Below are 12,928 nucleotides of genomic sequence, written 5' to 3' on the forward strand. Positions count from 1 at the left end.
ACGGATGCTTTTAGCAGTGTCAACTGGAATTCTGCTGTGGCTGCCCCAGCACAAGCCACTTTCCCCTTTGTCACAGCTATGGATGTAAATCCACAGGGCTTAGATGCCTGCCTAAGAGGCGCAATTGACTGAAACAAACAGAAATGCTTTAAAGCTCAGCGAGTTCCATCAGCATGGGGGGGGGGATTTAACTACAAGACTGCTGGCTTAATTGTTTTTCTTTGCTATTATTTGGTGGGAGAGAGTATGTGGTTGTGTTCTCATGAAAAATTATGTGGAATTAAATAGGGAGGATATTACAGAACAAAATTTCCAGTGATTATTGTCAAGAAACTGCTTCGCCTTCCGATCTATCCTCTAGATTTGTCGAAAAGGCCGAGAAAACCTCACATGTTTAAATGGCCAGGCTTGCTTAATATAGCATGTAAGGGCTTTCCATAAAGGCCAGTGTGTATGAAGGATAATACAAGGTAATCATGCATAAAACACACGCACGCACACACACACACACACAGAGAGAGAGAGAGAGAGAGAGAGACTAGAGTTTTTATCCAGGACCTGTAAAAATCACAAGCAGAAATCTAAAGCACTTCTCCATATGGCTGTGTGAAGCATCCAAAAAAGTTTAACCCTCCCTGTCAAACCTGTGTCCAAATCTCAAGGTGTCTATAAAACAAAGGTTTACCAGTGGATAATTATAGAAGACAACAATAATTCTTAACAAAAATAGATCATATGTGTGCAAGATTAGAACATATTAGAGGCATCTTTGTGTTAACACTCACGGCCCGTGTTTTCAACTACAAGAGAACTCTACAGTTACATTCTGTGGAGGTTTCAGGAGGTGGTTTGCCAAATGGAAAAACATTTGGAGGTTTGGAAAAATCTCGCACATAAATTACCAAAAGCATGAAGCAGTCTGAAAGATGGATGAAATCAAAAGCCAAGAAAAAGCAGCGTGTGGTGCCAAAGAAGGAGGTGGGGTGAAAGAGAGAGGGGGGGGGAGAGAGAGGTAATGATTTTTTTAATGATTCTTCTGCAAAATGGAGAATAAGCTCCTCAAGCATGTCATCTTCTCATAAAAGCAGTTTGCCTGCGTGATGAGAAATACCCTCAAAGTGATCGGACCAGGCTGCTATTTGTCATCTCTTCAGCATGGAGCTCTTCATTGATTATACTAAGAGCCTCTCACTCATTAAAGATACAGAAAGCTCATTGTCCCACTATGGCAAAGGTTTGCCACACTTGTTAATTCCCTGATTTATGATGCCATATATGAGGAACTGAAAGCATGTCTCTCTCTCTCTCTCTCTCTCTCTCTTATTCAGGGGTGGGGAGATTAGGAAGTTTGTGATAAAGAAAAGCCAGGCTCCTGGCTGACATCTAATCTTTAATTTGGCTTTAAGCAAGGCTGGCCCATCAACGGGACCTGGCTCAAGTTTCACTATTAAATCTGAGTCAACAATCTCTAATCTGGACACCAGGCTCAAGATCCAGGCTCAAGTTGCAGTTGGAGGCAGACAACAGGGACAAGAGGGGGCTGAAAGCGGGTAAGGGAAAAGAAAGGCACCCTTTGTCTTCCACTGGATTGTCCACACAGGACCAAGGCAAGGGGGTGCGTCATTTTCCTGTCATCAACCAGATAAAGGTTTGCACCTCTCTGGTCCCCAAAATGACCATCTAACACCTATATTAAGTACAGTGAGATATACACAAGTTTGTAGCACAGTTCAGATTGGGAGTTCTTTTCATCTTTCTGACAGATGATACCATGACATAAGCTGCTTGCAGTGAAGTTGCTATGCAGATATACAATTTCTGGAAAGTTATACCAGGAAAGAGAACCCCTGCCGATGGATTAGCATTTCACAAAGAGAAGCAGGATAAAATGGGCAGGAGTTAGGTTAAAAAGCAAAAAAAAAAAAAAAGTAAAGTAAATTAAACCTTCATGAAAACAATCCCCCCTCTTTTTTTTTTCTTCTAAAAAGAGATCAATAAGTGGAAAAGTATCTGGTTGCTTTCCTGATCTCTAGACTGGCTCAGTCTACCTCTTGTATATAATGCATGTCCTGTGTGTTTAACACAGTAACAAAGTAAGGGAAAGACTGCATTGTATCCATTTCTTAATGTTATTTGCTGCCTCGCAAATAATTTGTTTTTGAAAAAGCAAGAAGTTTCAAGAAATCCGATGTCTGGGGCACAGAGCCAAAAATATGCCAGCACTTTCCTGCCTCCTTAACTCCCCAGGTCAAGCATCTGAATAAAAGCACTGCTCTGTGCAGAAGGTCTTCAGGTCCTGCTCTGCCGTTCCCTAACACAGGAAATGGTTCTTTAAAAAGAAATCATGGAAGTTTCTTACAAAGAAAAATACATTATAACAAACCTTCGCAACCCCTGAATGTAGCCATTTCAAATGACCTAATTCTCTGATTTCCCACCCACTCCCCTAAGCTTTCAAATGAAGTGCTCATGAGTAAAATGCAAAACTGTGCTAGAATGTAAATTTGGGTTGTTTTCTGCTAATAAATAGCTAGGCGGTATGATTTTATGCCACCAACAAATGAAAACCTACACGCCAAACATTCTTCAGAGGGACACATCTATTCTGGTCGCTTGCCTCATTTACATGCACAGCATCTGACATGGCGAATCATCAGTGGTTTTCATACCAACCCCTGCCTGGAAGTCCTTGCTGTGTAACAGTTTTCCAACCTATGAAGGGGCTGTGCATACCATTAAAATAAGTTATTCTTTATAAGGGAAGAAAATTTGTAAAGGGCTTCAATATAAAGTTTTGGCTACACGTGAGCAGGACCCTACCCAGTTCATTTTAGTGGGGACAAGATGATGATAAAAAGAGGAGAAAATCTAAAATGTCGAGAAACAACATCTCTGAATTTGAGATTTGTCAATGAGACCCTGTACCAGGTTTTATTCTGTACCAGGGATCTCAATTCTAAAGCTAAGCAGGGGACCGATTCATATTGGAGGTGGGAGGGAGGATTGGCAGACTAGACATGCCCAGAAGGCTTGTACGTGTGTGCTCTCCAGAACCATTTTAGGTCAGGAAAACAGTACTGGAGGAGGGAAGAAGGAAGCCATATTCCCAATCTGAAATGGACCCCTGTGGCACTTTAGAATTGTATTTCCATGAGGAGCTTGTGGCTGGTGTCCTGCTGCCAGAATCCATTGGGATCACGAATTTTGTAGTTTTGTAGTCAGACTGAGTTTTTCCATTGAGCTTTTATGATCTGCAGGTGAGGGAGTTGGGCTACTGCTATTTTTCAGGTGCCATATTATTGTGCTGCTGATTGCTTTGGATTTTTATGCTGTCTGTATGATTAATATATGTGTTCTGATCGTTCTTATTATCTGTTTTAAACTACACATACAAAGCCTACAGTAGTATGTAAATCTTAGCATGTACATAAAATGATCCTGATATATTTTCTGTTCTTCCCTGGAAGAAAAATTCTATATAAACCCTGCTCTCTGAGCACATACATCCCTGCAACATGGGACACCCACAGCATTGTCTTTGGTCAAAGGAAATCCCGCATCTCATTCAGCCAGGCAGTGGGTTTTTTTAAATGCAATGTTTATATTTAGTGGTGCTCTGAATGCCTCAAACAGACAGGAAATGATGAATAAACAGACAGAACATTTTCAGAGATGTGGAAAAAATGTATTCTGCTAGTGTCCAGAATATTTCCCCCCCCCCTTTGTTGCATTTGAATCACCAGCAAACCTAATTGTCAGGTTAGCATAGCATATTAGGCGGTACCTGATGATGGAAGTGCAAATTGCGTTCGTCTAATAGACACATTTTGGTGCAACAGCCCTGAAGCACCTTTTGGGTGGCAGTTCTTTCAAAGGGAAGTTGCACCAAGAAGGCTGGTTGGAATTCCTGGGCTAATTTGTTGCTATCAGATTTACCCACAGGAGGGCCTGGGAATAGTTATCTCGCTAAAGATATTAATTGTCCATCGTTAAACATTTATGCTACAGAGAAAGCAACGGCAGTGGACAATGTTCAGCCTCATCCTGTTTTACTAATTCACCAACAGTTGAGAGTGGGCCACACCCATGCTGAGTTGACACTTCAATCTTTTGATAGGATTTTGTTTTCACGTGTTCTGACGTGTAACTTAGCACCTGTACAACTTTTAAAAGGCCTTTTGGACTCTTTTTGCAGTTGCCTCCCTCCCCTTCTGCTTTTGTAGCTTTAGCCATTATACCTAAAGCTATCTGTTGACATAATGTACATCTGGCAAAATGGGTTCTATGCTACAATAAATTCGTTAAATTGATTAGTCTCTAAGGTCTTACAACCATCTTTGTTATTATCAGTAATAATGAGACAACATATCAGATTCTTCCCTGTCCATGCATTTTACATTTTAAAAATCAGGTAGAAGAACTCTAATTAGAATCTGCTCACTGGTTAATTAACTCATATATTTATGTCTCCTAACTCTCTCCAGAAACTCAAGGTGACTAGCACAATACCAAAAAGCAAGAATAACAAACAAATACATATACATATACATATACATATACACAACCCAGCTTCAAAGATATATTTCTTCCCAAAGATAGGCTCCCTACAGTCTTTCTCCTGCAAACTGTTCCCTAGGGCTGTTTCTGTTACTGAAAAGGCCTCGGCATTAACAGAAGCTACATGTGTAGATTTATGGGAAGGTGACAAAATGGCCATCCCATAGAGGGGTCAATTGTGAGCACAGATTCATACAGAAAGAAGTGGCTGTCCAGCACTTTTTAGGCATGTCTCTTTTGGGGTGATTTACTGGTAATACAATGGAAGGAAACACTTTCAGTCACAATACAGATTTATGCATGAGTACGATTGTTCTTTAGGACTTTCCTGGCCCCAGGTTTTCATAGTACTAGAAGCAAATAGGAAATCTGGACACTGTGCAAATGGAAAACCCACTCATAGAACAAGTACATCCCCTAGTCAAGGGCTAGTGAGCTCCCCTCAGCCACCTCCTTCAGCCCTCTGACTCCTCCCCCCAAGATTTTTAAAATTTTCTCCACCCAATCAGACTGTAGCTGAATGGGAAGTGAAATGCCTTTGCTTGTCCATAGGAATCTACCTTGTCTGACTTCTCTGTGCACTTTGCCTTCCAGAAAGGCAAGGAGATTAGCTTGTTTGTTGTGCTTCTTACAGTTACTTCATTTAATAAATAATGGTGAACAAGTTCAGTAAAAGTGCTGTATTTCATTAGGACGCTACTAAAAACAAATGTCCATTTTTACCCATTGGAGAACTTCAATGATTTTTGCAGAGCTTTCTCCAGAGATTAATTTCATTTCAGTATGAACTTAGTATTCCTTTGCATAATGCACAACACCTTTTGCTCTTGAATTTCATTTTCAATTTCATATATGCATTTGGGAATTCACAGGAATGTGTCTTATTTCCATAATGAACCTGATTTCTCAAGTTTAACTTCTAAAGATACTCAAGAAAGATGCTAGTAATACATTTCAAAATCCTAAAAGGAAATGATGTATGTTTAAGAATATTGATACCAAGTTACTAGTTTTTGCTTCTACTAACATAATCTAATTTGGGGGTGGAATGAGATGTGACAAATAAGGTAGATCTAAATCTTCATCACTCTGATGGAATGGCATCTTTGGCAATAATCATGTTTAGGGTTTAGACCCCCTCTCCAATAATTAAACTAGGGATTAGCAGCTGGCAGTCCCAGGGAAAATTCTGGCCTCAAGTAGGGGAGCAATAGTTCCCCTAGTTGCCAACTAAGAGACAAGAGTCCAGAGATAATGGATACTATGGGCATTTATGTAAGTCCTCACAGGTGGCTACTGGTACTCATTATCTTACCATCTGAAGTCAATGGGCTTAGAAGTCAGTGGGTAGCTCTGCTCAGGATGACATTGACAGTAGGAGCTCCTGAAGCTAACTGCTGAGTGGAACAATCCAATCCACATGCACTTAGGGAGAGCAAGCTCCATTTCACATAGAACTTGCCTCTGAATAAATGTACATAGGATTACACTTAGTTACAAATGACTTCATATGGTAACAGCTATAGTTGTGAGGATAACAACCAGGATTAAATGTGCCATCTTCTAGAAACTCTAACAATTTGTAAAGGCAACATATCTCATAGTCAGCATTCTTGGTTTACTCCGCATTCATATCTAATTCTCTGAGGGCTTAGTTCAAACCATATACCTTCAACATCCTACCCTTGTTTCATTTCTTATTAGCATATACATGTAATGATGGAAAATCTTATTCTCATCCTTACTGCCAGAGGATGTAGTGTTGGCCAAAGGCATAGACAGCTGTAAAAAGGGATTAGACAGATTCATAGAGGATAAGTCTATCATTGGCCTTGGTGACTTAAGGGAACCTCCACATTCAGAGGGATTCAGCCTCTGAATCCCAGTGCCAGGAAGGCAACATCAGGGGAAGACCTCAGCTTCTATGCCCTAGTGTTGAACCTCCTAAGGAACTGATTGGCCACTGGGTGAGAAAGGATGCTGAACTTGATGGACCACTGGTCTGATCCAGCAGGGCTCTTCTTATGTTCGTATTCTGAAAGAAGCAATCACACAGGAGTCAAATAAAAAATGCAGAGAAGTCCCATGCCAGTTTCACTGAGCAGAAAGTCCAGCTCAAGTTCATGGCTTGGGTGATACAATGTGCTAAATAAGGATGCAATTTCTGTCCAAGCTCCCTGAGATGATGATTCTAGAAGGTGCAGGAGTTATGGGAATTAAAAGCCATGTGGCTAAGGATCTAGAACAGGGGTCCCCAACCTTTTGGAACATGGAGGCCGCATTAGTGTGCCCAGTGCCTAAAGAGGGCCACATCTTAAACCAAAATGTAACAAAATTATTAATCTACTTATTTAGCTCAAAAGTAAACATTCAAAGGTAAATGAAAAAATGTTACATTTAATGCAATCCATTTTGGAACAATATTTACTGTGGAATCCTTTTATTTAGCTGCACACACTTACCTAGTCAGTGTGATTTCTGTGCCTGTTTTCTGTTAGCCAAGGCATTGATGTCCAAGTCAAGTCTTGAAATGTTCATCTGTAAGCCTTGACCTACACTTCAATTTCACAATTTTCATCTTGGCAAAGGTTTGTTCACAGATGTATGTAGTGCCAAAGACTGTGAACATGCCTGCAGCAATTTTTTTTTAGGTTGATAAATAAATCAGGTAGACCACAATAGAAATCTAACAGACTATTTACTTTGTAAATGTCTCTGAGATGATCACTGGCTTGCAAATCAATTAGGTCCATCTGAAAAAAGTTACTTGCATCTTCTGGTGATGCTTCAAATGGATTTATGAAACATTCTTATTTCCTTTCCAAGCTTATGGCAATCAGTGAATCTGTTCTGAAATTCCACCTGCAAAAGGTTCAGTGCTTTAATGTGTTTTTCAACATTGAATTGTAAAATTCCCATCCTTCTCAGATTTTAGTCCACTGCAGCATGAGAAGTTTGAACTTACCTTCACTGACTTCCTTCACAAAAATGTTTAGTTTTGCTTCAAAAGTTCTCTGTTCAGTATACATGTCACACACAAATTTTCTTTCCCCCTGCAACCTTAGATTCAATGTGTTCAGATGCTATGTGGTATCAAAAATCCATTCAGGGTCAGAAAGTGCTGCTTGACCTTTTTCTTTCTCCTTAAGAAAGTCATCAATTTCATGATGAAGATTGAAAAAACGTTTGAAGACTTTGCCTCTGCTAAGCCACCGGACTTCTGCATGGTACAATACACCCCCATATTCTGCAACTATCTTTGCGAGAAAATTTTGAAACTGACAATGAGCAAGGCCATGATGCTTGATGTAAGTACTGCTGGATACAACAATACACATCACACTTTCCCACTGAATAATCTTACTACTCAAGGCTTGCTGATGGATGATGCAGTGAAATTGCATGGGAAGTGTACCGTTTAATTTCAATATCACTTTATTCATTTTTGCAACTAAACCAGTTTTACTTCCCACCATATTTCTTGCACCATCAGTTGTGATGCTTTTCAATTTATGATTTTCTACTGATTTCCACACCTTCAATAATGTTTTCTCCAGTTGTAGTGTCTTTCAAACTCTGTAGTGTGCACAACTCTTCTGTAATTCAGAAGCTGGAATCTATCCTCCTGATAAAAATTAGTAGTTGAGCAGCGTCTATAATATCATTGCTCTCATCTAATGCCAAGAAAAAAAATCAAAACTTTTTGCCTTGACAACCAGTGATGTATGCAGCTCTTCTCCTAGTTCTTCAACACACCTGGTGATTGTAGATGCAGATAAATTGACACAACTACCAGAAGGTATCTTCTCAGGGCACATTTCCTCCATTGCTTTAACCACAAACTTTTAAACAAAATCACCATCAGAGAATGGTCTACCACTCTCAGCAATACATTTAGCAACATGATAGCTGGCCCTGACAATACACAGGTTCTCTTCAACATCCTTTCTAAAACTATTTTGCTGCAAAAAGAGAGTTTATTTTGTTCACTTTTTGGCAAGAAAGGGACATGATGAACAGCAGTAGGTGGTGCCTCTTGAGGCAGGAAGAACAGTTATGGGGCTGAGGGGAAATACCCTGAGGGTGATAGGAGCAGACAAGCAGGTTGGAGGGCTGCACAGAAAGAGGTTGTGGGCTGCATGTGGCCCACAGGCCTCAGGTTGGGGACTCCCGGTCTAGAATGAGGAGGAGAAAGAAATCACCTTCTCTCTTTTCTCAGTGCAAATTATTTTGGCATAGGAATGTTGCTTGCCTTTCTTTTCCCACCTAGCACAGTCTCCCAGGTTGCATGGCTGTTTGTTTACATGACCCCTGAAATATCCAACACAGCCATTTTGGAGGTCTTAGTGAACTACTGGATGAAGAGGCAGGAGCAGGAAAAAACATACCATCCTTTCCCCTTTGCTGGAGGGAAATTAACAAGGCGCTTCCCAATACTTTTTTAGAGACTAGATAGTTTAGGTTTCAATGTACTCCTCTTCTATAGCAGACTTTTGGGTTGGACCAGTGATTCATAGGTGCTGTTTAGTAGGTGCCTGAGACACTAAGTCACCTTCCAGACAATATTTCAGATCACTAGCTGAGGGAAGGATGACAGTTTCCCAGTGAACAATATTTCAAGGCTGAAAAAAGGCAACATCTTGAAACATAATCATTTTTTGTAGTCAGTACCATAAGTAGTAACTGTGTTTTTGTTTTGACCTACTCAAAAGGTAGTCCAGCACAGTTCTCTGCCCAGCTATATATTTTAAGGCCACACCATTGTATGAAATATAAGACATACATTAATTCCTGCAACTGGCCAACTTGTGAGTCTGTTGGTCCATAGAGCAAGGAACACATATGGGTAAGCCACATCCATGAAAGTATTTCATGGCCTAAATGTGTTACATTATCCTTGCATTATCTCTATGTCTACCGTAAAGACTTTTGATTGGACATGACTTGCAAGTTCCACATTCAGAACTCAATTCCCAGGTGCACAGGGTTCTGATTTGAACTGGGATTCAGCACATGGATTCCACCCTATACCCAACTGACATGGCCCCGGCAGCTACTATTAGCCCCACTAGTGAAACAACAGGTAGGGAACAGTACATGTGGGTTTCTCCAGTGTGCTACAGAAGCTCCCCGGTACCAATTCAGGTTGGGTAACTGGCACGGTTTCTTCCTAAATACTGTGATCCCAATCCGAATTGAGTCCATCCACATCTGCAAACTGAGTTCCTTCCGCAGTACTCAAGATACATCTGAATAAATATCTTTGCACTGATTTTATGAACTTAGGCAGGTTGTGAGTGAGTGGGCAGGAAGGGATGTGTCAGTGCTTGTCTCTTGTGGTCCTTCCATGCATACCCAGGGAATTGCTGATCACCACTGTTGGATTCTGGAGATTTTGGGTGTGGGGATCACTTAGGCATTAAATTGGGCTCACTGTGGTTGGCAGGTAGTTGTGAGTTCCTGCATTGTGCAGGAGGGTGGACTAGATGACCCAGGAGGGCCCTTCCAATTTTATGATTCCATGACTCATTGAAGACATGTGAAAATGTAGGCCCTTAGTTGCAAAGAATGGCAACAGTAGAGGTATCAGGTGAAGATGGGCAGGAAGTATAACCAGTATGCACTATCTGTATTAAGAGATGGGCAGACATTGATCATTGGGAGGCAGAAATGCTTGGCTGCTATTTTTGCAAGAGGTAATTTGTACATCTAGACTCAGTCTAGCAATGAAAACAGAGGAAATAGTTTTGTTTGCCTATAACATCATTAGCCATCTCCCAAGCCAAGCAAATTGTCCATATTTGCTAAAAGAAACTAAAGGATAAGAAGAAATGGCATCACAAAGAAGGACCTAGGAAGCTCCCTCCCAAAGAGCTTTCAAGTAAATTTGTTCCTTTTAGTTTACGTGTTGCATTTTACTCTATCAATTTTATCACTTGGTCAAGTTAAAATGAAGACATTTGTTGCACAAACAGCTAAAAACGAACAAAACAAGGTCATAGTTAAACATGTTTTTCAAACTTGGAGATTTATTTGTTTTAATAAATCTGACACCAGTCAGGGAGAAAAAAAATGATGTGAGCCCAGAATAACCAGAAGCCTCTTAAAAGTGCTTCATTCCACCCCCACCCCCCCTAGAAATTTGTCTTTGTAACATTTTGAAATCACTCTGTAGTCTCATGAGCTCATCCTACCCTCCCACACCCCACCCTCCCCCCACCTTTTTAATTTTTCATTTCTTTTTTTTCTTAAAAAGCGAGCTTGCTCGTTGGGTGTAATTTTCCAAGCTTTCACAGCCCTAATAAATAAGGAGCACCTGTAAAACAGTAGCTTGACTTAAGTGAATCTGTACAAAGGAAAAATAGAAATACAGTATGTACACAGTGCCCTCAGTTCACCATTGCTATAAGGTTCTGTTTTGATTGGCTTTTCAAACCTGGTTCCCAGCTCCATGAAGTGCCTCCATTCCAAACTGATTTCTGGTTGCTCATTATGACAGCCTTATAGTAAAGGTGTGCCCCAGGCACTCTCGCATGAACAATTGCTTTATTCAAGTTAGTAAACAGTTACACTGGATCACAAGGTGATTTGAACTTTTTTCCTTAGTATTTTGTCAGAATGGGATACTCCACAATTGTCTTACCAAATCAGTGCCGGCATACATGCTCTAGTGTACTTTTGGACTCTTGGCTACAACTATACAAGTGCACACAAGTAAATTCTACCCTGTTATCCTCCACCCACTGACTGAGGATCGAATTGCACATTTCTTTTAACCATGACAGGAGAAAGCAAACAGTGAAACAGAATCATGGGGGCTCTCTTCTGACTTTACCCCTGTGTTTTCATTGGCTTGGCCATACCTTTCTAATTATCATGAAAGGGCTCTGCATCTGGAGAGATTGTCTCACTGGCTTCCTGGATCACTGAAAAACCATCAGGGTTGAAATTTCATCCAAGTCTTTCGTAACACCCAGCAAATATTTCCCCCAGATAGTTTTACACCTTGAGGGGATCTCTTTTTTTGGTCTTTAGTTCAACACTCTTGCTCTGTTCCCAAATGGGGCGCTATTTAGGGGAACTGAAAGAGAAAGCTGAGAGGAATAAACATTTACTGAGTTCTCTTGGCATTCAGTCTCTGAAAAACCACAGTATAAACTATTCATGCTGCTTCTTACATCTGTCAAATAAAAAAAAATAATAAAAGCCATAAAAGTGTAACACTGAAAATATGGCATTAAAAAGGATAAAGGTGGCCTTTGTAAAAAATAACAAGAACCAAAGTATATTAGCCAATAAAATATTCTAATAACTCTTCATTTAAAAGTGCATCATGGGAAGGAGAAAGAGAGATGATCTGAAGTGTCAATACTCCAGTATAACCCCTTCCCCCCACCATCAAAAACGCGAATAGGTCCAAAACCATACAATGCAAATCACAATTCTTAGTGTAGCAGCAAAACCACAGCAGTTTTTTTTTGAAAAAAAAATCCATTTCATTGTCCAGCCTCTAATATCTGAACCTTGTTGTCAGTGAGGAAAAGAGTTCATATACATTGGTCCATGTGGCTTTACAAATCAGAGGAAAATCCTCCATCGGCAAGAAACCAGAGGGAAAGGGAGAAAGGGAGATGGTAGTAGGAATGCTGAGCATACTTCATGGGGTCCGTGCTGTGCTTGCGGTCTTCTGAGCCAAAGGCACCCAAGGGTTTGAGCCTTTCCTCTGAGAAAATGGATAGTAGGAAGTAACTTTCTCTACTTGACTTCTAACTAGAGGAGTTGGTAAGTGGACCAGCTGGTGCATTTGGTGAAGTAGAATGGTTTGCTCTGCTCCCTTCCTCCTTGCAAGATACCCTGTCAAAGTGAGCATTCCTGTAAAAATAGATAAAGACAGACAGATCAGCACATACACGGAAGTCTCACAACTTACTACAAGCCATACTATGATGTTCTGTTACAAGCTTGGACATGCCCATTTCAATCTGGCAGGGACCATGATTTCAATTTTATTACTGATGATCCAATGCAATGAAGACAGGAAGCATATAACATGAAACCTTCTTTGCATAAATGGCTATGTGGAAGTGGTGTACGATGAATGGAGAGCTTATAGTATAAGGAGTAAAAGCATGAAAAACATATAATTTGCTTCTTTTACTTGAGAAAATGGATCTTCATTCTTGTATCTCTTTAGACCTGGAAAGAGCCTTTAGGAAAACAATGATATCTCCTTACGTAGAAAACCCACTGTTCCTGGGAGGCAGTGCTTGATAATATAATGAGCAGCTGAACCCATACAGTCCAGCTTTTCTACCATTAGGAAACTATAGGATAGAAGAGCCTTTCTTGACTTTTTTACCTGAAACTGTAT

At 40.4% G+C, this 12,928-nt stretch overlaps 1 protein-coding gene across 4 annotated transcripts in view; it reads right to left on the minus strand.

Moving 5' to 3' along the window:
• Positions 1-10,566: 10,566 nt before the first annotated feature.
• Positions 10,567-12,928, minus strand: part of SOBP (sine oculis binding protein homolog) — a 191,462-nt gene continuing 189,100 nt past the window's right edge. For all 4 annotated transcript variants that reach the window (XM_077302766.1, XM_077302756.1, XM_077302746.1 and 1 more), the window contains one exon: positions 10,567-12,429. The gene's annotated coding sequence lies outside the window, so the exon portion shown is untranslated. The remainder of the gene's footprint in view (positions 12,430-12,928) is intronic.

This window comes from Paroedura picta, chromosome 1, assembly GCF_049243985.1.
Source record: "Paroedura picta isolate Pp20150507F chromosome 1, Ppicta_v3.0, whole genome shotgun sequence".
NCBI classification, from domain to species: Eukaryota; Metazoa; Chordata; class Lepidosauria; order Squamata; family Gekkonidae; genus Paroedura; species Paroedura picta.